At 38.6% G+C, this 26,090-nt stretch overlaps 1 protein-coding gene across 13 annotated transcripts in view; it reads right to left on the reverse strand.

Annotated features, from left to right (window-relative positions):
* Positions 1–26,090, reverse strand: part of FANCB (FA complementation group B) — a 459,601-nt gene that overhangs the window by 16,417 nt on the left and 417,094 nt on the right. For 11 of the 13 annotated variants that reach the window (XR_005386142.1, XR_005386146.1, XR_005386147.1 and 8 more), the window contains one exon: positions 24,700–24,824. The gene's annotated coding sequence lies outside the window, so the exon portion shown is untranslated. Of the gene's footprint in view, positions 1–7,236; positions 7,322–9,869; positions 10,000–24,699; positions 24,825–26,090 lie in introns of all 13 variants that reach the window. The other 2 variants (XR_005386143.1, XR_005386145.1) reach the window with 2 other exon arrangements.

Below are 26,090 nucleotides of genomic sequence, written 5' to 3' on the forward strand. Positions count from 1 at the left end.
GAAATCAGTGAAGATTAAGAATTAATCTACACACAGATGAGCTCATAAAAGACATAGGAGAACATTAGCAGTTGATTAGAAATTAATGCTAAAATGCTAAATGAAGTTCTTAGATTGGAGCAACTACATCACACTTGAACTGTTAATATGGCAATTAGCTCAGCCACCTATGAAGTACTTGTTTTAAATGAGAGCACACAGCAGGTTTATGAAATGTAAGTTTATATGGTCTTGAAAAATGTATTCAATATGCTTTCTTTTTAAAAAGTCTAGTTATGGTGACTTCTCAAAAAGAATTCATGCCATAGCTAAATTTCAAATATTGTATCCCTTCTGAAACTAAAGCCCAATAATCTGTAAACTGCTTTTCAAAGTGTGGTCTGCAACTAGCAGCATTGGAATGGCCAGGAAAACTGTTAGAGATGTCAGTTCTTGGGCCTCACCCCAGACTTACTGAATCAGATACTCTGGGGTGGGAGCCAGAAATCTGTGTTTTAACAAGCCTTTCCAATGATCCTGATATGGCTTAAGCTTGAGAATTACTGCTTTGCAACACTGAGGACTAATCACAAGGTTGAGCTGTGTGTCCTACTATGTGCATGGGGCAGTGGGTCCTACTGTGTGTTCACATTGGAATCACCTGGGGTACTTCATAAATACTGAGTCCTACCTGTGTCCTACCCAGATATTAAGATTTATTGTAGGTTTATTTTTATATTTATTTATTTATTTATTTATTTATTTATTTATTTATTTATTTTTAATTGGAGTTCAATTTGCCGACATATAGCATATCACCCAGAGATTAAGATTTAATTGGTTAGGGGTATGGCCTTGAAATGTTTAAAAAATTCCTAGATGACTCTTATCTGTCTATGTGTTTAGTAGACACTAGAGCAGAAGAAGCCATATTCCAACCCAAACATGGTAGAAAAAACTATCTTGATGGTATAGAGGATGAATAGCTGCTTCTTAGTTTCCTCCAGGTTAGATTTAGCTCCATTTTTATTGAAAAATGGTTTATTTGCTGTATTTATCTTTGGGAAAATCCTAGGGTCTTAATAGGATCAGTTTACGCATGATCTTTGTGATATTGAAAAGAATAATATATAATTGTATGTATATCTTGTTTTGTGTACATTAAAGTATAGTTTCTTATGCTCAACATCCATAATAATTAGGGAAATGTAAGTCAAAACCACAACGAGATATCATCTTTGCACCTGTCAGAATGGCTAAAACCAAAAATGTAAGAAATAACAAGTGTTGGTGAGGATATGGAGAAAAAGGAATCCTCGGGTGCTGTTGGTGGGAATGCAAATTAGTGCAGCCACTGTGGAAAACAGTATGGAGGTTCCTCAAAATATTAAAAATAGAAATGCCACATGATCCAGTAATTTCACTACTGGGTATTTACCTAAAGAATACGAGAAAACACTAATTCAAAAAGATATATGTACCTCTATGTTTATTGAAGTGTTATTTGCAATAGCCAAGAAATATATGGAAACTATCCAAGTGTCCATCAATAGATGAATGGATAAAGAAATGTGATACACACACACACACACACACACACACACAATTGAATATTACTCAGCCATAAGAAGAATGAAAACTTGCCATTTGCAATAACATGGATGGACCTAGAGGATATTATGCTTAGTGAAATAAGTCAGTCAGAGAAAGACAAATACTATATGATTTCACTGATATGTGGAGTTTAAGAAGCAAAACATATGAACAAAGAAAAAGAGAAACAAACCCAAAGCAAACGCTTACTTATAGAGAACAAACCAGTAGTTGCCGGAAGGGAGGTGGATGAGGGAATGGATGAAATAGGTGGAGAGGATCAAGAGTACATTTATCTCAATGAGTACTGAAATGCATAGAATTGTTGAATCATTATATTGTACACCTGAAACCAGTATAACATTTTATATTAATTTTATACTTAAATAAAAAACAAAAGCAATAGTTTCTTCTCTCCTTAAAATATTTACACACACACACACACACGCTTATCTGTTAATCCAAAAGTCCATGGTGGCAGGTACACCATGCCCTTTGCATTATTCATCTCCTATGAATGGGGAGATGGTCTAGTTCTAAAGATAATGGGTATGAAATTAAACTAAAAATAAAGAACAAAACTAGAAACAAAAACTTCGGGAACTGGGATCCCTGGGTGGCGCAGCGGTTTGGCGCCTGCCTTTGGCCCAGGGCGCGATCCTGGAGACCCGGGATCGAATCCCACGTCGGGCTTCCGGTGCATGGAGCCTGCTTCTCCCTCTGCCTGTGTCTCTGCCTCTCTCTCTCTCTCACTGTGTGCCTATCATAAATAAATAAAAAAATTAAAAAAAAATATTAAAAAAAAAAAAAAAAAACTTCGGGAACTTAAATATTTAAAACTACTTTACCAAAATAACTAAATAGTAAAATCAGCAAGTGTAGAACCTCTAAAAATAATGATAATGTTGATGAGGCATATAGGATATGACCAATATGGCTTCCAGACTGCAAGTCATTTACTAGACAAACAAAAATAAAATAAATGAATTTAGCAGTCAATTCCAGGAGCAAATAATAAAAAATATAAACCAAAGGAAAGTAGAAGAAATTCATTAATAAATATACAAAGACATTAATAAATGAAAATACAGAAAAATGGCATGTTTTCCTTGAAAATGAGAAAAAATAGATGAACCATTAACTAGCCTAATTAAGAAAAAAGGATGAAGCTCGGCAAACATAATTAGGAATAAAATAGGAGCATCATATGTAAGAGGAAATAGAAAAGAAATCTACAAATACTCTACTTATTTTTAAGCTAATACTTTTTAAAATTTGGATAAAATGGAAACGTTTCTAGTTTTTAAGAAAATGATCCAGAAAGAAGTAAGATACTTAAATAGATCAATAACTATAGAAGAAATTGAAAAAAAAGCAGTTTTTGAAATCTTAAGTTTCAGATATCCCTCCACTATTGAGACAGTTGCAGGGAATAGAGAAAAAAAGGACCATTTCATCTTTTTACAAAGCCAGAAACTAGAGTAATGCCGACAAGCATATCTGACATTCAAAAAGATTTTCACAGACTGCAGAAAGCACAAGAGGGAGATGGGGAGAAGGAGAAGCTGGTGATTTCACAAGGACTTCGCAAAATGGCTCTAAGAAAAACTAAATTTTATTTATTGGCTCAAATGTGAGGCCAGGTAAAGGCCTTGAGCCTTCAGGAGCCTTCCATGTTCAAGGATGAATGGCATGGGGGAATTATTTCTCTGATTCTAAATTTCTATCAACTGTAAAACCATCAATTTATTTTTAAATTTTTTAAAAAGATTTTATTTATTTACTTGACAGAGAGAGAGCCTGAGCACACGCACAAGCAGGGTGAGCAGCAGGCAGAGGGAGAGGGAGAAGCAAGTCCCCTCCCCTCCACCACTGAGCAGGGAGCCTGATGCAGGGCTCGATTCCATGACTCCGGGATCACAACCCCAGCTGAAGGCAGATGCTTAACCGACTGAGCCACCCAGGTGCCCCTAAAACCATCAATTTAATTATTGATGTTTTAAGGATAAAACAAACTATATTTAATGTACCTAAAACAAGAAAACATGCATTAATATATTTATATGCAATTTTCTCTTCACTATTGCAAGGTTGCATCTAGACCTTCTTCACACCGCAGAGTCTAAAAATTCCTGGGGTTCATTTTCAGCACACAGTGATGGGCTGCTTTTCAAACAAAATCTGAGCTGCTGGACTTGACGTCTCCACCAGCTTTAGGATGACAATTTGTTGGTGGACTAAGAACACCAAGACTATGCCTGCATTTCTTACTTGGTTAAACCCTGCTTGCTTGCTTTTCTCTCTCTCTTTCTTTCTTTCTCCTTTCTTTCTTTCTTTCTTTCTTTCTTTCTTTCTTTCTTTCTTTCTTTCTTTCTTTCTTTCTTTCTTTCTTTTTCTTTCTTTCTTTCTTTTTCTTTCTTTCTTTTTCTTTCTTCTTAGAGATTTATTTATTCATGAGAGACACGCAAAGAGAGGCAGAGACATAGGCAGTGGGAGAGGCAGGCTCCCTGCTGGGAGCCCAATGCAGGACTCTATCCCAGGACCTTGGGATCATGACCTGAGCCAAAGGCAGACGCTCAACCACTGAGCCACCCAGGTGCCTCCTTTCTTTCTTTCTTTCTTTCTTTCTTTCTTTCTTTCTTTCTTTCTTTCTTTCTTTCTTTCTTTCTTTCTCTTTCTTTCTTTCTTTTCTTCTTTCTTTTTGAATCAAATCACGCATCTGCTTGAAGAGATTCAGCTTCCTTTGAAAGTCAGCCAAAAGCTTTAGACTAATAGCTGTTTGGTGCCTGGGTGATATGATAGTTCCTTGTCACATGTGTATGCGCCTCACCAACCACCTCACCAACCACTCCTGGCTTTAAGAATCCTGTGGTCTCTCCTGAGATTTCTTATTTTTACTGCCTTTGATGGCGTGTCCTGGTATTTCACAGGAAATCTTTTATTTGCACAATGACATCTCTTTCTAGTGCAACACAAGAGTGGGACATTTTAAAAAGCCACTTTAAAAGACAATTAAGGTACCTACTGCCCAAATCTTGGGCATTCTACAATAAAAGCATCCTCTGATAAAAAGAACTAGGGCTCTTTGGACAAAGAGTTGATTCTAGGGCTGGGGCAGGAAATACACAAGACAAGTCTGGAGCATCTTAGTGCCAGAAATAAAATGCTAGAAAGACCCATGATGATGGGGGTATGTCAAGGGATGCAAGAGTCAACTGAAAGAGCTCCCAATGGATAAAGTTGGAATAGTTTGAGCAATAAAATACAGTAGTATAGGATTATAATTCAAAGCATAGAATAAACATCCATGAGTCCATATTGATATAAGTAAATGACTAAATAACTAACTAGAGGAGAAGCAGCAAATCTCCCAAGCAGAAGAATCTTAAATAATTTATGTAGATACTCTGCCCTCACTGAGGTGGAACATTACTCTCCACTTATGTGTAGGCTATGCACAGTGACTTCCTTCCAAAAAGTGCAATATGAAAAGGGAGAGAAGAGAGTAACTTTATGGTGGAGACACCGGACAAACACTACCTCAATCAGGTGATCAAGGTCAACCTCATCACGGAAAGTCATTTTGATTGTGTGAAAATTATAAAAGGGAAACCTCACTAAGGTGGGCTCAGGATACTAGAAGGGTAGGTTGGTATGTACCACCCAATGTCAATTACAGGAAGAAGTGTCAATTACAGACCCCTAACAGAAGAATCTTAACAGGAAAGAATCATAAATTATAGGCCCAACAGGGAAGGATGTACACTGCATCTCCTGTAGGAAACTGACTGACTACTCCTGCAACTCAGCTAATGAGAAAACTGTCATCACCCTCAACTCTTGCTTTTCTTCAATAGACTTTTGTTCAAAACAGCCCCTCCCAACTTCCCCTTTGTTTGTTAGGAGGTTTTTTTTTTTTTTTTTTTTTTTTTTTTGTTAGGAGTTTTTTTATGGTTTCACTGTAGCTTGCTTGTCCTGGATTGCAATTCTCTGCTATTCCCAAATAAACCCATTTTTGCTGGTAAAATAACTGGCAGTTTTATTTTTAAGGTTGACAATAGCATGTATGATGTGATTAGAAGGGTGCTTTACCTCTGTGGTCTTCTGCCTCAAAACTCATAACCCTCATCTTTTCATAAGACAAACATCAGAAAAAATTCAATAGGGGGTCACTACAAAATAGCTGGCAAATTCTCCTTGATATTGTAAAGGTCATCAAAAGCAAGAAAATTCTGAGAAATTGCCACAGCCAGGAAGAGTCTAAGGAGACAGAACAAATAAATATAATGTGGTATCCTGGATGAGTTTCTGGAAAAGAAAAAGGACATTAGGGGAAAATGATGGAAACCTGATATGGACTTTAGTTAGTCATAAAATATCAATATTGGTTCATTAATTGTGACAAATGTATTAAACCAATGTAAGATGCTCATAAAAGGGGAAACTGGCATATAGGACCTCTGTATTATATTCCAACTTTTCTTTAAATGTAAAACTATTCTAAAATAAAAAGCTTATTTAAAAGGCAATTAAGGGGATGCCTGGGTGGCTCAGCGGTTGAGCGTCTGCCTTTGGCCCAGGACATGATCCTGGAGGCCTGGGATCAAGTCCCCGCATCAGGCTCCCTGCAAGGAGCCTGCTTCTCCCTCTGCCTGTGTCTCTGCCTCTCTCTGTGTGTCTCTTATAAATAAATAAACACAATCTTTTTTTTAAAAAGGCAATTGAGGATATAAATAAAAGTTAAAATTCAACTATGTGTAGCACTTTCTCTTTTTTTTATTAGTTTCAAAGCAAATATCTCAATGGAAGTGGCAATTAGATTAATAGAGTCCTTTAATACTTGTCCAAATTCCAATATTCAGGCAATAACAACTCAGCATTTTACCTCTCCTCTAACATCATTTTTGAAAATGTATATTGATCTCACAGATATTAAAATCTGAAAAAAGTTCACTTAGTATTAGGGATAATTAATTTATTTTGGTACTCATTAAATTTAATTGTAATTGATAACAGAAAAATATTTACTTTTATTGTCTCCAATGCTGCGAGCTCCTAGGTTCCACTCATCTCTGTCTCCTCAACACCGCATAACACAGGCACTGAACTGTATTTGAAATACACCAGTCTGGATGCATAATGGCATCAATTTATTGATTGATTAATAACAGTTCCTGGCTCTGTCAACCAGGGTAATTGCAAAAATGGAGAGGCAGTAGTGAAGGGGACATACAAACTCACACGCACTATTTTCTTAGGGCCCTTTATTCATGTAAGTGTGAAACATGCTGATTTCAAATTGATTTTCTTATGATTATTCTTTTGAATGATTTTTATGCTCAACAAAATGATATTTGAGAACTAGTTCACCAAAAGCTTTTGCATTCTATGGTTAAATAAAATATAACGGCCAAGGGGGCCCTGGGTGGCTCAGTTCATTGAGCATCCGACTCTTGATTTCAGCTCAGGACAGGATCTGAGGGTCCCGGGATTGAGCCCCATGTTGGGTTGGGCTCTGCTCTCAGTGGGGAGTCTGTGTGAAGATTTTTCTCCCTCTCCCCCTGCCCCTTGCCCTCCTCAGGTGCACGGGCACATGCTCTCTAAAATAAAGAAATCTTTTTAAAAAATACAAGGGGCAAAACAAAAAAATCCAGAAACGTTTACATTTTCTTGAAGACTTGTTTGGAGAACAGTCACGAAATATTTGCTGTGCATTTTGGAGCAACTGCAGTTTCTGGAGACGATGATTCTAAACAACAGATAAATCGAAGAAGACCTTAAATCTTGTGGCAGATTTGAGGGCTTTTAAAGTGTCAAAGAAGACTTTAATCTTTTCTTGCAAATGTTCTCCTTCAGGGATGCCGTATCCAGATCCCCACCTTTATCCTCCCTGTTAACTCTTCCAGAAGGTCATGGTCCATCTGAACACTTCCTTCTCTGCATTTCAACAGCAAATTAATCGCAGCAGCTTGCACCTTCTAGGCCTAAATTGTGTCTGGAATTTGCTCACTTCTCTGGACTCTTTGCCCTTTTTGTCTGAGCTAACCCCTCTTCTCTCATGGATTTCCTTCCTTTGACTCTCATTCCTTCTGATCCATTGCCACCCAGGAGCCAAAGGCATTGTTAGCAAATGCAAGTCTGGTGATGTCATTCTGAATGACTGCCCGTCCTTCTTGGCTTACAGCTTGGAAACCTTTATGCAGCTTCTCCACTGCAGCGCAGTGCCTGGACCCTCTCCCCGCAGGATCTAGGTATTGTCTCCCTGTTGGCTGCTGGGGGCTCACAGCTGTCTCTCCTGGGGAGTCATCCTCAACCAGGGGCAGTTATCACCTGATAACTGGTCGGTGGTGGAACCTACAAAGATCTGGCCCCTTGCCTCAATCTCAGACAACACTGAAGGGCCATCCCAGTTCTCCATGTTGTCCGCCAAGTCCTCTGCTGCAACTCTACTAAGGTTCAAATTCTCCCTCTGCTCAATCCCACTTCACCCCACCTCCTTTAGAGATACTGTTTTTTGGTTCACACCGAATAGCCTCCCTGTACTAAAATTTGAGAAACAGGGGCTGTTTCTCAGAAACCCAGTTTAAGACACTACCACCTGTCTTGTCTCACTTCTCTCCATGGAATGTATTCTCTGCCCCATCTCTGGCAGTCAGGATTTCAGTCCTGCACCTGCACCAATTGACAGAACCAAGGCTCATCATTTGACATGTTTATTCTTCCATAAAAGGAGAAGTCATGGGGCACCTGGATGGCTCAGGTGGTGAAGCATCTGCCTTTGGCTCAGGTCATGATCTCAGGGTCCTGAGATTGAGCTCCACACTGGGCTCCCTGCTCAGTGGGGAGTCTGCTTCTCTCTCTCCCTCTGTAATCTTTCTCTTAATTTCACTCTCTCTCAAGTAAATAAATAAAATCTTTTTTAAAAATGGAGGAGACATTTTCATTTGTGTTTTGTTTTAATTTTTAAAGAGTTTATTTATTTATTTGAGAGAGAGAGAGAGCAAGCATGAGCAGGGCACAGGGGCAGAGGGAGAGGGAGAGACTCCCAAGCAGACTCTCCACTGAACCCAACTTAGGGCTTGATCTGAGGACCCTGAAATCATGACCTGAACCTATGTCAGACACTAAACCGACTGAGCCACGTACCCCAAGAAGGCATTTTTAGATCAGAAATTCTCAAATTCTCAAACTTTAATATGCCTAGGAATCACATTGATTTTGCTGAAATGCATGCTTGGATTTTTTTTTAATAAATTAATTTTTTATTGGTGTTCAATTTACCAACATACAGAATAACACCCAGTGCTCATCCCGTCAAGTGCCCCCCTCAGTGCCCGTCACCCACTCACCCCCACCCCCCGCCCTCCTCCCCTTCCACCACCCCTAGTTCGTTTTTTGAGATTCTGCATTTCCGATATCAGCTCCTAGGTGATCCCAGATGTGGTCTGTGGGCCACGCTCGAGTGTTAAGATTCTAGAAATTCTCTTAGATTCTTTGCATCTGTTCTAGTTGGATAGCAGCATAGAATTTGGGATCAAAGATTCTGAAGTTGTACAGATCTGGCTTCATGTCCCCACTCTGCCCTTCCCAGCCTTGTGGCCTTGATCAAGGTGTTCTGGCCAGGTCTCGGTTCACTCATTTATAAAATGGGAGGACATAGTGCCAACTCCTGGGTGTTCGTGTGGAGACTGAATGAGATGGCATAGGCAGAGCACTTAGCACAATGGCTGCATGTAGCCCTCGAAAATTGTCAGCTTTGTACTATAACCGCAAATCAGCATTCCATGTGGGAATATGAAGAGTGTTATTACAGGTCAGTCACTTGAGCCCCAGCCAGACGCTCAGATGGGTAGTGCTAGTCACACCCCCTCTGAAGTCTATGTGGTACAGAGCTGCAGAGAGGGACGTAGGACAGAGCTGAGTGTTCAGGTGCAGAGAGATAAAGAGAGACTTTATCAAGCAGAAGAGCAAAAGCTAGGAAGGGAGATGGCACTCTTTCTGGAATTTTCCATGTCATTTCAATGTAAAGAAAGGCACCTAATTCTTCTCAGCTGCTGGCTGTTTAGTGGCCCCTGGGTTGGATGACCTGGGAAGTAGTGATTGGAATCCTCACAGAAGCAGAAGAGAGTCCATCATGTTATTCCTCTTTTCTGCCTTTTGTGCCCAGTAACCCCTCCCAGAATGCACCCGGAAGACTCATGCTGGATTTAATCCTAGTAAGTATATGTATGATCAAAAAAAACCCAACAGTCCCCAGAGACGGCATTAAAAAGGATTCCACAGCCTTAACATGTTACCTTTGATTTAGAGCAAAGGAGCTATATCAACAGGAAACAGTGTTGTTCTCTCTCAGTAGGGATGGCTGAAAACAGCAGCTGTTGTACGAAGCAGCATGCTGACAAAGGGACAAAGGGACACATCTTGGAGCTGTGCGAGACAAACAGGCAAACAGCAAATGTCATTAATTCTGTTTCAGCTAAGAGCAAGTGTAGATAGATTGGAGAGGCAAGACCACACTCAGGGCAGCAAAGTCAGGGGGAGGGGGTACCGGTCGCTGGGGAGGGGGTTGGGGAGCCACCCAGCAAAAAGGCTGCACCTGTAAGTCCTCTGTGGTCCCCAATCTGAACAAACATACTATTGGGGAGGGGGGCAAAGCTAGGGCAGGCCTGAGTAAAATCATCCTGTTTTTAACTGGTGAAAGGAACTTTAGACATAGAGAAGGCACATTTTACAAAAGACCTACAACACCTCAAAACACAGGGGGAAAAGGGAACATGAAATTTAATTTATCTGGTTATAACTCAGTCCTGTTTGCTTGTTAACAAATTCAGTTGATATTAATGTCTTAGTCATCTACTAAGAGCCAAGTGTGCACAGTTCTAAATGAATGAAATTTTTCTATGCTCACCATCCATCCATTCATCCATTCAATGTCATTGAAGCTAGAGCTTCCTTTGCTATTACATGTGGCCAAAGGATGGGGTTCTCACCAATGAAGGGGTGTACTACAAGCCTGGCCCATAAATCCTCTCTCACAGTCCTTGCTCTTTTTCTTCATTTGACTGCAGAACAGAGAAGATTTATAGTATCTTCTGGAAGACTGAGCCACAAGTCAGGATAGTGAGTCCTTAAATGATTGAATGAGTAGAACACAAATGCTCAACTGATTCCACGGCCCCATTGTATGTGTGAGAAATCAACATTTACTGTGCTGAGCCATTTACATTTCAGTGCTGTACGCTCCTATAGCTAATCTCCCCAGACTAACAGGTGTGCATAATGCAATGAGAGTATAGAGAATGAATTACCTCCATCCCAGGGAATCCGGGGAGGCACTGCAGATGTGAAAACACTCAGTGGAGTGGAAGGAGAACTAGAAGTTTGCTAAATAGGCCAGGGAGAAGAGAAGAGAATTCCAGGGGCAGGCAGGAACAAACGCAAGGGAAGATATCATTAAACAGGTAGGGTGTTTGGGAAACTATGTTTTAGTGAGCTTGGAGTGATAGATGGCAGGTGAGACTTGGGAGGCCACAGACAAGTGAGGGGCTGGAGTGGGCAAAGGATGGCTCATGGGCCAAATCCAGCCTGACACTTGTTTTTACACAGCCTGTGAACTAATAATGATTTTGACATTTTTAAATTGTTGGAAAAAAATCAAAAGAAGAAATAAGGTCTTTTGATATATGAAAATTATATGAAATTCAAATTTCAGTGGCAATAAATTAAATTTTATTGGAATGCAGCCATACTTATTCATGTATATATCATCTATGGCTGTTTTTACACTAAAATGGCAAATGGTGGAGATGAATAGTTGTGATGGAGACCATATGGCCCACCAAGCCTAAAATATTCACCATCTATCTCTTTACAGAGAAACTTTGCCAACCTCTGCTTTAGAGCCTGGACTTTATCATGTGTGATAGACTATATTATGATTCCCATTCTTTGCTTCTCCTTGAATTCATACTCTATCATGTGACTTTGAATTTCATACCATTAGGTGAACTATATTTTTCTGCTTCATTGATTGGCTTGGCCATGCGATTTGCTTCAGTCAATGGAACTTGGGAGAAAGTGATAGTGTACCTACCCTAAGCCCTGAGCAATAATGGAAATCGTTTTTCTTTTCTTTTTTGTATTTCTCTCATTGTCACTAGAAGGACATATCCCTCATAGCACAAGAATGAAAGACTTCAAATCTGAAGCAGAGTCATTCCAGCCAATTTTCAGACCTATTAATTCTCAGAATGTTAGTAAATGTTTGTTGTTCTATGCCAATGAATTTGGAATTGTTTGTTAAGCAGCAATAGCTGATTGATACATCATGTAGCTGCTGTGGAGAGGAAGCTACTAGGTGCAAGCCTAGATACACTTCCTTATAACTAAATGTTGAAGAATATTAGCAAATTAAGGTTGCTGAGGCCTAAGGCTAAAGGAATGTTTGTCAATCCTATAGAAGTCTAGTAGGAAAGCAAAATTATTGGGAATTTAGGTAGAAAACTCTTGGCTTTCTTTCCTTTTCTCGAGATTAGGCCTATGACATCCCTTCCCCAAAGTTAAGTGGTCCTATGTTTTCACATAAATTTTCCTTTTCTTCTTTTTACTGCTGCTTTCATTCATTTTGGCATACCTCATTTGGCATGCCTCAATGGCATACCATTGAGGCTATGTTCTCAATGGCTCTCTAATAGGGATATGGCTCTCCCCGCAATCTGATTTGTATAATTTTAGAGCTTGAAAACCTTGAATTCATCTATCCAGGGAAATTCTGGACTATGAATCATTTTCTGAAATGCCTAAGAAAGGAGATGAGGTAAAACATCAAAAGTGTCCCTTCCAGGTTTCTTGGCTAATGCCTATGTGGGGTGTCATGGTGACTGGGGAGAGATGGAGAACAGAGAAAAGATTGGAGAAGATATTGTTGTATTGGGACCTATAGAACCTTTGTGAACATTTGCTTTTTGGAAATTAACTCAGGAAATTGCATCATTCACTAATTTGGTTTCCTGATTATCACAAGATCAGTGAAATCCCCTCAAGAATCTATAAACTGGGATTTCTTCTTTCTCTTATCCCAGAGTCCAAGGGGCCATGGTTAGGAGAAGCACCATCCTGGATATGGCAACACTAAAATATAAACTTTTGGAATTGGCTTATTTTTTGTTATATTGAAGTCTTTCACTTTCTCCTTCCAGTTGCCACCTGCCCTCTCACCACCAAAACTAAGCAAATAAGGCAGATACACAAAGCCCCAATCATATCCAAAACAATTAAATCACAATCTCTAGGGGATGAGACACAGGCTTCAATATCTTTTGAAACTCCTGGGTGACTCCAATGTGCAGATAAGTTTGAGAACTAGTGTTCTAAGCCCTGCTTTGTAAAGCGGTGTTCTACTCATCACAGGGGTACAAAGATGCAAGCAATCATGTCATTGTAAGAGTTGGGGGCATTTAGTCCTGATCAACACATGTATCAGATATTTACAGCTTTAGAGTAACAGAAATACTGACTCAAAGCAGTTCACAAAGACCACTGATAATGTCATGCAAATGGAAAGTTCAATGGCAGGATTCTTTTTGGCTTTTCATGCTGCCATCCATGGTGTCATCACTGGTGGTTCTAAGGTTCTAAGAAGCACCTGGGGCTATATGATTTCTCTTTAGATTCAGCTCAAGAGAGAAAGCTCTCTTTCCCTCAACTATCAGACAGTGTCCTGCCTTTGCCTTGGTTGGATCAACTCAGATGTGTGCCACCCTCCCATCCACATATTAACTAACTGCTAGATGTCTTAGCCTGGGCTGCTAAAATAAAATACCACAGTTTGAGGTGGGGAGCTTAAAACAAAAGACATTTACTTCTCACAGTTCTGAAAGCTGGAAAGTCCAAGATTAAGGTACCAACAGATTTGGTGTCTGGTGAGAATTTCCTGGGTTACAGATGGCCACCTTCTCACTGTGCGCTCACATGGCCTTTCTTTAGTGTACATGTGTAGAAAAAGAGCTCTCATCTCTTCCTTTGTTATAAGGCCACTAATCCTACCACAAGGGCATCACCTTCATGACTGACTCCAAACCTAATTCTCTTACAAAGGCCCCCACCTCCAAATATGATCACATTGGGAGTTAGGGCTTCAAAAATATGATTTTTTTTGGGTGGGAGACACCGACATTCAGCCCATAACACTAGCCAGGAAACTGGCCAGGAAACTCTCTTGTACTGATTGGCTTAGAGCTAGGTTACAACTTTTCCTTGAAACAATTACTAGGACAAGTGTTTGGTTTAGGCCAATTAGGACCCACATTAGAGCTAGAAGGGAGATTAATTCCACCTAGAAAGCATGGCTGCCCCATTATAGGATATGACTGGGTCCTGTTAGGAAGGAAGAAGTATGGAATAGGTGCTGGCTAGGCAATAAACAGATACCCATTGAAGAGTAGCGACAGAGTAGAAGATGTTTTAAATTGTTTTTTGGTTCCTCCACGGTAGTAAAACAGAATTGGATTTCTCCTAGGAAGAGGAAGCTCTTCCGTGCTTTTTTTTGCTAATTCATGAACCATGCAGGGAGATGGTAAGCATCACCAAAGTCTGATCATTCCTAAAGTTTTGGATTTCTTTCATGTTCTTAACCATTCTAGGAAGAGGGGAGCAACATGGGTGTTTTCCACCCAGTCCGCCAGAAGGTACCAAGGAAATCAGAATCTACTTTCTTATCTTAAAAGCAATGGCTACTCTTTATCCCATTGGGAAGATATCAAGTTGTCCTCTGAATGTCCTCAGCAATCCCCCAGCCTCAGTAGAAGATGGCAGCTAGTCTTCTTGTTTGATTGGAGTAGCTCCCTGAGGAGTATGAAATCCAAAACCACTAGAGATTAGTCTCTTGGTCTAGGTAATCTCCAGTCAAAAAATGCAAATACATCTATAAATCCTTCAGTGTTGACTGGTGGATCAGAGAAGATCAATCCAATGTCTCCGAAGAGAACTAAAGAGGAGGACAAGTGGATTGGTTTACAACCTTAGCTACATGTTGGAATTTGTACCAGATTCATTAAATCAGAACCTCTGAGTGTGAGACTCTGGTATCAATCTTTTCCAGATTTAACAGGATTCCAATGTTCAGCTTAGATGAAGATCTGGTCTTGATGAGGGCTTTTGGGAGATTTGGCCAGGTGAAACAGCTGGAAGGCTCTGGAAGCTGGAGGGTAGAGTAGGTGGTGGTGGAACTAGGATAGAGCCAAATGGAGGGACAGTGCTAGAAGAGGAGCATGGTAAGGTACCAAAAACAATCTGTCCCAAAAGAACAAAAGTCTCCATCTTCACGATTCAGTCTTGGTCTATTCATAGTCTGTATATGACGAAATGATATGTCCACTCCTCTGGTATGTTTTTCTCAAACTTTAGTGTTTTACAAATCCCTGGGGACCTTGTAAAAAAAATTTCAGATTCTGATCCAGTGGGTCAAGAATGAATCCTGAGACTTTGCATTTCTACCAACCACTGAGGTTATGTTGCTGCTAATTTGTAGATTAAAATTTTAGTAGCAATTATGCAGTATATTATAGGATGCTACTATTTTTCCTGCTATAGAGGTACCAGCCTAATTTTCCCTATTAACTTATAAATCAATTAAGATATTAAAATTCAATAAATTTCCTGTTTATTAAAGATTGAACATGACCAGATAACATATTTACTGGGAGGAAAAATATCCTTCCTCTAGCCATCTTAGGTTCTCAGCTGGGTCTCCATAACAAAAGACAGATTAACAGAGAAAAGCACATGAATTTATGTAATATAATCTTAATGTGGCATAAAAGCATTCATAAGGCAATGAAAATCTGAAGAAAAAGTTAAACCTGAGTGTTTTTATTCCAGGTTTGATGAAGAGTGGAAAGTCATGGAAATAATATGATAGGAAAAAGGGTTAAGAGCTAAGGGGGAAACCTAGCAAGGCTGCTTCATTCAAATTTCCCTCAACACCCTTCCCTCTGCAGAGATCAGGATGCTCCTTTCTTCCTGGTGTAGGAAGGTACCTCTCACATGAAGATCTTAAGACCTACTCCAGGGGAAAGTCAGAGTCCTTCCAGCACCTTTCACTTCTCAAATTATTTCAGCTTAAAACATTCCATATGTCAATGTGCCATACTTTGAGGTCGCACGTCCTGAACTCAATACCTTCTGTCTCACTATCTGGCCAGACATGACCACCTACAATGAACCTTCAGAGTGTCATTTGCACCATATAAGCCACACTTCATTGTTAATTCAGCCTTTCTAATTTAGTAATGTGGAGTTCCTGAATGTTCATAAATACTGAGATTGAAGCTCTGAAGTTAAGAAAGAACAGCCAGAGACACAGTAAAGAAACTCTTTTTAGAAGGCTGTCACATGTCCCCTTGGAACAAATGATCCATGCAATGAAAAGAAATGGGGCGAGGGTGGCATAGATTGAGGTCAAGTACCTTAAAGGCTCCAATAAAAGGAAAATACATTTGTAGAAAGCTGAATTAACCAAAAAGTTAACAGCAGGACTTCTAGTTTGCCTAGCAAAATGGACATACTGAATTAAACATTAACATCAAATTGATCCTGTGCTGGTGATGTAATGCTGAAATAAATGAGTTTTACATAAATCATATTCTTCTTAAGAATGTTGGCTTCCTACTGCCATAGGCATTTTAGTCCAACTGTCCGCTGTCTGGATCAAAAGGAACATTCACATTTTTTTTTTTAGGTAGCACAACAGAAACTTCAGATTTCTCCAAGGGCCATTTATAACAATAAGCACAGGTTAGCACTGCCTTCTTATTCAGAGACCATAATCTGAATTTGAATTGGATTTCAATAAAGTAGCATTTGGAGTGCAAATAAGAAAGTAATTAAGGTAACAAAAAAGGATGTAAAAGTATATGATTCTCTGAATGCATCCTAAAAACTCTTTGGTTTGAAGAATACCCCTAGCTGGAGCATGTGCAGAATCAGTTGTGCTAATACAGAAGTAAGAAAGTGACTAGTTTTTTTAAAAAAAAATCTTAGTCCTTTAAGCAATGCACATGTACTTATCCCAGGGAAATCTTTCCTGTGGGGATTAGCTCTCTTAATCAATAAGCATGGAATGTGCTAACACCATAAGATAGCCGTGGGGGAGCTGATAGCAGGTTTGGCCCGGCAACCTTGAAACACATAAAGATGTGATCTATTGTATTACTGTTCACAACTGTTCATTCCCTCACTTCTTTGTAAGAGGATGCTTCTGCCCCATTGATTCCGGACTTGGCCACATAACATACCTTGGTCAATAAAGTAGGAGGTGCCGTGATGTAGACAAAGTTCAAACAAAAGCTTTAAATAATTGTGTGGTTTGACTGAGCCTTTTGCTCTTCCTCTCTGCTAAAAACTCTGCAGATCCTATCTTAAGTGTTCCTCAAGTCTGTGTGCTAGAACATGAAGATAAACAAAGCCAAGCAGAGCCTATCAGAGCTGAGCAAAGCCACAGTCCATGCACCTGACCCACAGTTAACTTGGCACTTCCAACATGCAACATGAGTGAGAAATAAATATTTGTGACTGTAAACCATTAAGTTTTGGGGGATTATTTGTAATTGCAAGCAAAACTAAAGATTACAGAAATTGGTATATGGAAATGACATGCGGCCACAACACTCGCTTCCTCATTTCTGTATTCTCACTCTTTCTCTGTACACACACACACACACACACACACACACACACACATCATATACATACATATATATGAATTGTTTTAATTTTATTCATTTTATTACCTTGTTCATATGCAGTTTTAAAATGTTTTCTTGCTATCTTTAAGAAATAAACATTTATGAGAAAAATACTGGTTAAGGTGGTGGATCTGCAGTGATCATGCCTATGTCTGAAAACTGGCTCTTATAAAATCAAGACTGTCAAAATCCAACCAAACCAACAAACCCCAGAGGCCCAAAATGGAGTCACTTATGCTAGTCTATGTCATCAAACTGGAGCTTAATACCTAACCTAACTGCAGTTTCAACTTTACTCAGGGATGTAGTTTTAACTGGTCAGTAAGGAATTTTCTGGTTACCACCAATGTGGTAATCTGCCACATGGACCCTTTTCATCTTCCTTTGGATGACCCTTTGGATTCTTCACCTTCCTTTGGATCCTTCCAAAGGAAGATGAAGTAAATTGGCCTAATAAGACCTCCTACTCTTTCCCCCAAGGGAAGGCGACCTTGCCTGGAATAACCCTTTCTTTTCTTTTGCTAATGACATCCTTGCCTGACCCTCCTTCCCATAAAAACCTTCCATTTCAAAAAAAAAACCAAAAAACCAAAAAAACAACCTTCCATTTTGTACAACTCCTTGAGCTCCCCTCTACTTGGCTAGATGGGATGCTGCCCAACTCATAAATCACTCAATATAGCCAATTAAATCTTCAAATTTACACAGTTGGATTTTTTTGTTCTTTAACATGATAATGGTTTTTACATCATAAGATTTTTGTGCATATAAAACAAGCTTAGTCACTGAAGTCTGTATAAGAACTCCTGGCTGTTACAGAGCACTCATCAAGAGATCTATTCATATATTATGTTCATGCATATATATATAACATTATGATAAAAATAATGTGTTGGGGTCCAGAATGAGTAGCCCCCAAATGTGCCACTTTGATATGCAGATTATTTCGAGCTGAAACAAGGCCCAAAAATACTCAGGAAAAAACTTTGACATTCCTCTTAACTGTGTAAAAGAATTTAGATGGAAGAACTGCTCCAGGAAGAGAGCCATTACCATTGATAACTGCATTATGATATGAATTAGGTATGGTAGACAGAGAGGAACCTAGCAAGGCCTGTTTTATAAAATTCCTCTTTATGGTCCATTGTTTCTGGATGGCCCAGCAAACATTTATTTATCCAACGTTTACTCTTTCCATTCTTCCTGTGAATTGCCTTCCTTCCCTATGAAGCCCCAGATGCCTCAGCCTGTTTCTGGTTCAGGTTGACATACTTATCTCATTTTGCCTGTCTTTGGAATCTCAAGTTTATGTAAATTCCCTATAGCTATGTAATTAAATTTGATTTTCCCCTGTTCATCTGTCTCATGTCAATGTGCTTCTTAGACCAGCCAGAAGAATTTTGAAGGGTAGAGGAAAATTTTTCCTCCTCAATGAATGTAAGTTAAAAACTGTAAGTCTGTAAGAATATTTTTCCTTTTGTAAAGTTGAACATCTCTTCAGCTAAAAAATGGAACTTTTAAGCTTGTCCTCAGCAGCTGACTGAGTTTCATATGTGGCTTAAGGTGAAAAGAGATGATGTTAGGACTGATGGAAGATAGTGCTGCAGAACAGTGTGCCTGTGTGTGTATGAAAGATAAAGTCATAAGTGTGTGCCCATTGAGCATATGCGACTGGCTGTCAGGTGTTATAAATATTAATGCAAAGGCTAAGGGAAGAGGAGGACTTAATGCTCGCATGGAGGGTAGAAATGAGAACTTAGAAACAAAAACAGTGCCTGGCATAAAATGAGACTCCATAATGTAAGACTTCTTTTTTTTTTTCCTATAAGTTTCAAATTAAATTACAGTAAGTTAACATAAAGTGTAATATTAGTTTCAGATGTACAATTTACTGATTCAGTGCTTCCATACAATACCTGGTGTTCATCACCAGTGTATTGCTTCATCCCCATCACTTATCTCACCCATCCTCCTACCCACCTCCCCTCTGGTAACCATCAGTTTGTTCTCTAGAGTTAACAGTCTGTTTCTTAGTTTGTCTCTCTCTTTTTATCCTCTATAATCATTTGTTTTGCTTCTTAAATTCCACATATGAGTGAAATCATATGGCGTTTGTCCTTCTCTGACTGACTTATTTTGCTTAGCATAAAACTCTCTAGCTCCATTCATGTCATTGCAAATGGTAAGATTTCATTCTTTTTTATGGCTGAGTAATATATACATCACTACATCTTTTTAAAAATATTTAATTTATTTATTCATGAGAGACACAGAGAGAGAGAGAGAGAGAAAGGCAGAGACACAGGCAGAGGAAGAAGCAGGCTGCAAGAGCCCGATGTGGGACTCGATCGTGGATCCTGGGATCAAGCTCTGAGCTGTAGGCAGACACTCAACCACTGAGCAACCCAGGTGTCCCTACATCCTTTTTTTTTTTTTAAAAGTGGGTATGGAGCCCAGTTGGAGCTTGAACTCATGACCTTGAGATTAAGACCTGAGCTCAGATCAAGAGTTGGATGCTTAAGTGACTGAGCCACCCAGGTGCCCCTATACCACATCTTCTTTACCCACTCATCAGTCAACAGACACTTGGGCTGTTTCCATAAGTTGGTCATTGTAGATAATGCTGCTGTAAACATCAGGATGCATGTATCCCTTCAAATTAGTATTTTTGTATCCTTTGGGTAAATATCTAGTAGTACCATTGCTGGATTATAAGATAGTTCTATTTTTAACTTTTTGAGGAACCTCCAAACTGTTTTCCAGAGTGGCTGTGCCAGTTTGCATTCCCATCAATAGTATAAGAGGGTTCCCCTTCCTCCACTTACTTGCCAACACCTGTTATTTCTTGGGTTGATTTTAGCCATTCTGACAGCTGTGAGGTGATATCTGATTGTAGTTTTAATTTGTATTTCCCTAATGATGAGTGATGTTGAGCATCTTTTCATGTGTTTATTGGCTATCTGTATGTCTTCTTTGGAAAAATGTCTACTCATGGCAAGACCTCTTTTCTACATTACTTAACTATCTATCTCTTCCAACTAAACTCATCACCTCTAGTCAACAGAGCATGACTTGCCATTGGGTTTGCTCTCAACAACCAGATAACTCATGGTCATGTGACTTAAACTACAAGTATATTTATTGCTCATTACATTGTGATGTCAGGGTTATGTGATAAAACTCACCTCAACACCAGAATTAATATTACTCACCCAGAAATCTTTCATAAAGATGTCATAAGTGACTAATATTCTGATTTATTTACAATAACATTAATTGCAGCCTTACCTACAGCAGCAGAACAAAGGAAACACTCTAACAATGGAGAAAAGGTAACTAAATTATAAGCCAATCATATTCTGAGATATTATGCAGCCATTTAAATTCCTGTTTTCAAAGTCCATTAAATGACAAAGAAATATATGGTTACAATATATGTTAGGTTTTGTTATAAGATTACCGAATGACTTGCACAATATAATCCTGATTTTATTAAAATTTATATATATGCATTGAAACAAAGGTTAAAACTAAAAGGAAAAATGCCAAAAAATAAATATTAATTGTATCTAGGTATTGGATTTATGGGTCATTTGCATTATCTTCTTACTTTTATGGATTTCAAATATTTCTTTAATAAGCACATCTTGCTTTAATAAACAGAAGAAATACATTGTAGCTAAAACAATTTTGTTTAAAAATTTTAAAAATAATTTTAATTTTTATTGAAAATTCATGTCAAAAGCTATTAAGTCAGGAAGGTGTGCCTTGGGACACTTCACAGAATGAGCTCCAGGTACAGTTTCAAAAGATGCAGGGCTGATTGGAGCTACAGCAGCCACAGCCTACTCATAGCTAATGACTTTGTAATGTGAGCAAGAAAAAAAATGTTCCTATAAACCACTGTAAATGACGGGCTGTTTTTTACTGTAATAAAGTCATGCCAGATAATAATACATGAAAGTTTCATGATCTTGTTAGTTCTTCTCTTTACTATGAATCTTCTCCTAATAAGATTCATATAATGTTAGACTAAAATACTTTGGGGATCATCTTTTATCTTGTCATTTTTCAGATGAATAAACTGATACTTAAATACATAAAATAACTAACCTAAAGACACAATGATTTAATTATAAAACCAGGATGGAATTGTTTTTTTAATCTAGGGCTCCTTCACTGTTTTTTTCTAGTGGATGGGATAACAGAGTTTATTGGGAAGATCTTATATGTTGGTAACCCAATCATTATCCACCTAGGTCTTTTTTTTTTTTAAATCAGAGTACTACTGAACAGCACAATTTCTGGCCTCCCTGATGTAGATTACAAGTACGAACATAAAAGCTGTTCAAAACCCACATATGTAAAATTTTAGGAACTTATTAAATGTTACTAAAGGACACCTACACAAATGTTCATGGTTAAAAAAGAAAAAAAAAAGAAAATCAAAACAATGTAAATATACCACTTCCCTACAAATTGGTCTGTAGAATTGATAAGACTTCAATGAAAATCCCAACAGATTTATTTTTTAGAACTCAAAAGTTTATATAGAAAAGAGTCAAATTTGTCTATATAGTCATGAAGAAAAACCTTTTTACTGTGTCCTCACTTGGTAGGCTGAGGGTGGGGAAAGAGAGAAAGAGAGAGAGAGAGAGAGAGAGAGATCTCTGTGGATCCTCTTATAAGGATACTAATTTCATCAGATTAGGGCCCACTCCCTTATGATCTTGTTTAACCTTAATTACTTCCTTAACTCCAAATATAGTCACACTGGATTACTTTAACATAAAAATTGGTGGGGGTGGGGGGTACACAATTCAGTTCATAGCACGGGTGCTATGAAAAGACATCCCATTGTAGCTTTCCTTTAAATTTCTCTGAAGTGTAATGAGATCAAGCATGTTTTTATAAATTTATTGGTCATTGAGGTTTCTTCCTTCTGTAAGAGTCTCTTGATCATTTTTCCTTGGTTTACTTATCTTTATATGGGTTTACATGGATTCTTATATCTTTATATGGACTTTTATAATTTCTTAATGTATTCTGGATGCTAAGTCTTTGTTGGTCATATAATTTGCAAATATTTTCTCTCCCAGTTTGTGGCTGACTTTTTCAGTTTCTTTATAGCATATTTTGATTACTAGAAGTGGTTAGTTTTTTTTAATGTAGTCACATTTATCAGTTGTTTCATTAACAGTTCACACTTTTATATGTAGTTTATAAAATTACTTTCTACCTCCAACTTGTAAAGATAGTCTCCTATTTTTCCTGCAAGCCAGGAAGAGTCCTCACTAGAACCCAACCATGCAGGTACCCTGATCTTGCCCTTCTGGTCCCCAGAACTATGATAAAATAAAGTTTGGTTGTTTAGGCCACCCAGTCTGTGGGATTTTGTTATGGCACTCAAGCTAAAACAACCAGATAGGCAAAACATTTTAAAGTCTGACAATACCAAGTGGTATGTGTATGAGTGAGGGGGAATCTGATAGATTCCTAGTGGAATCAGTACTTTGAAAAAATTTGGCACTACTCAGTTATTTTAAAGATAATCTAATCTTTAACCCGGATACTCCACTTATTGCTATTACTCTAGAGAATCTCTTCTATGGGCACACAGGAAACATAAACACAATCTTAGACACATTTTTGCAACAGAAGAATATACAAAACAAAACCAATAACAGCAACAACAACAGTAAAAATAATGTAAATACCTGTTATAGGATAATGGTTAAGAACATTTTGGAATAATAATGAATGGAATACTACACAGCAGTGAAAATTAACAACCTAGTACTAAATTCAACATGTATTAATCATAGAAATGTAACACTGAATAAAAAAGCAAGTTTCAGAAGAATTCCATTTATAAGAATTTTTATTTTTATTTTATTTTTTATTTTTTTTTCATTTATAAGAATTTTTTTTTTTTTTTTTTTTTTTTTTTTTTTATAAGAATTTTTAAAAACAAGTTTAAATAAACCATTTGCATTTTATTATCTTTTTTATAAGTGGCTCCATGCCCAGTGTGGAGCCTAGTGTGGGGCTTGAACTCATGACCCTGATATCAAGACCTGAGCTGAGATCAAGAGTCAGATGCTTAACCAACTGAGCCACCCAGGTATCCCTAAATCATTTGCATTTTAAGAATACATATGTATGTCCACATATGCCACAAAAATCTTAGAGAGAAACAACATAATAACACAAACACTAAATTTGGATAATGACTACCTTGGAGGAATAATGGAGAAGGAATGAAGAAAGGACAAAGAGAGGTATTCAAGTTTTGGCAACGTTAAATTTCTTAGCTTAGTAATTGGTACATAGGAGCTTATCTGATTAATATTTAATGTGATACACATATTGATTTGCATTTGCTAAATATTTTATAATAAATGACAAGATTAAAATTATTGGCAACTGTACTTTGGCGATAAATGTAATTTTCTTAATTAATGAGTATATGTTCCTAAGTACTTCTAGACCACACTGGAAGAATATAACTAAAGAAACAAGGTACGTGACTCATGATAGAATTTGAATCTGAGTAATTGGAACTAATTGCTGAGAGGCACCCTGTGAATTGCTCAATTTTATCATTAAGTAAAGGGAATGGGAAGCCATCATGAAAAATCAATAAAACAACATCTCAAAATGTACCTTGCCTGATTATTCAATGATTATGTTTAACTTCAATTAATTATGAAAATTATGTAGTTCTTACTATACTGGTAGCATCAACTCATTACTGTAATTTGCTAAAAAAAAAATTAGCTAGTGACCTGAACAGGGAACGCCTTTCTTGTGATATGTTAGCACTTGAAAAAAATGATTAATATGCCTCTTTTGAAGGGAAATATGTGTAGACTCTTTTTGTAAAACATTTTCTGTTAAGTGATTCTTACTTTCATATCAGTTAATATTATACAATAAAAATATTATATAATATAAAAACATTGACCTTGGAGGGAAAAAAGTAAGGATGGATTTGTTTCAAAATTCTATACTGGGGACACCTGGGTGGGTCAGTGGTTGAGCGTCATGATCCCTGAGTTCTGGGATTGAGTCCTGCATCGGGCTCCCTGTAGGGAGCCTGTTTCTCCCTCTGCCTATGTCTCTGCCTCTCTGTGTGTCTCTCAAGAATAAATAAATATAATCTTAAAAAAATTCTGTACTGAACACACAGTCTCCCCCTCCTTGATAAAATCCTTAGAAATGATTAAAAAGATACAAGATAAATTGATGAATGCATAATTAATCACAAAAATAAAAAGGGGAATTTAGGCAAATCAGAAACTCTGAGAAGGTTCTGAAAGATAGAAAACCAAGGGGATGATACTGTAAACAATAGGCCCAAATGCTTGGAATTGAGACTTACATCAAAAGGAGAGCACAACATCAAGATTTCTTCATTCCTGGATGTCCTCGATACCAGCAGCAGAAAGGGTGGGCTCCTGTGTGCTGGTAGGTGAGGTACAGGAGCAAGATGAGTCAGGGATATTCCTGTAGGAAGTGAGCCACACATTAGCAAAGAGGAATGTCTGTCAGTCTCTCGTGAGGGCAATGAGCAAGGGAGTGTGAGCCAAAGTAGAATGTAGTAGTCCTGAGAACAGGGAAACCAGCCATAGAAGAGAAACTGCTGAGGTTCAGTGCTTGGCTGTTCATCTGCCCGTCCTCTACTTTGACTTAAAATGAATTGAAAATATAATTTGATGTGAAATGTTGGAGTTCAGAAGCAAAACATCAAGAAAGAATTCTTGAGACATCTTCGGTGCAAAAAGTTTGGTTTTATTAAAGCCTGGGGACAGGATCCCGTGGGCTGGAAGGGCTGCGCTGGGGTTGTGAGGAGTGGCAGTTTACAGACTCTCAAGTTGGCAGGGGGTTAGGGAGAGCGTGGGTCTCTAGGGAATTTGGGAGCAAGGTTTCCAGGACCTCGCGGGGCTAGCTGCTAGTAAGATAAGCTCACCTACCACCGTCTAGTAGGACCTCACTCATGACACCCTCCGGATGTGTATCGGTGGCCACACGTTTGGAGGATGACTGCCAACACAGATCTTGGCGGTGGGGTGGTGGTGGTGGGTAGATATAAAGGGAGTTTCCAAAGGGATTTTTACGGGATCCTGGAGGTCGGGCTTGTGTCAAGCTAAGGTTGCCCCTTGCCCTTAGCAAAGTACTCACACTGAGGCAGTTGAGTGCCGGGAGGAAGGTCACTCTGCCTGTCTCAAGTACTTGTCAATGGGCTGCAGGCTGTAAGGAGCTTTAATTTTTTCCTACATTTTTTTCTGCTTTTGTTCTCCACATCACAACTCACTGCAGCGTCTCTTGTCTATCAAGAGATCTTGACAGGGCAGCCTGGGTGGCTCAGCGGTTTAGCGCTGCCTTCAGCCCAGGGCCTGATCCTGGAGACCCGGTTTGAGTCCCAGGCTGGGCTCCCTGCATGGAGCCTGCTTCTCCCTCTGCCTGTGTCTCTGCCTCTCTCTCTGTCTCTCATGAATAAATAAAATCTAAAAAAAAAGAGAGATCTTGGTAACAAAGTTGAGTGTACAAGGCCAAATTTCTGTACATTTAATGAAAGCCAATTATGAAAGGGAGACAGCAAACCCAGCAAATGAAAGAATTTACATCCAAGGAGATAGAGTAAGAAGAGCAGATGGGACGGTTTTGTTTTTTTAAGATTTTATTTATTTATTCATGAGAGACACAGAGAGAGAGAGGCAGAGACAGGCAGAGGGAGAAGCAGGCTCCATGCAGGGAGCCCAATGTGGGACT

The sequence above is a fragment of the Canis lupus genome, chromosome X (assembly GCF_011100685.1).
Source record: "Canis lupus familiaris isolate Mischka breed German Shepherd chromosome X, alternate assembly UU_Cfam_GSD_1.0, whole genome shotgun sequence".
Classification (NCBI taxonomy): Eukaryota; Metazoa; Chordata; class Mammalia; order Carnivora; family Canidae; genus Canis; species Canis lupus.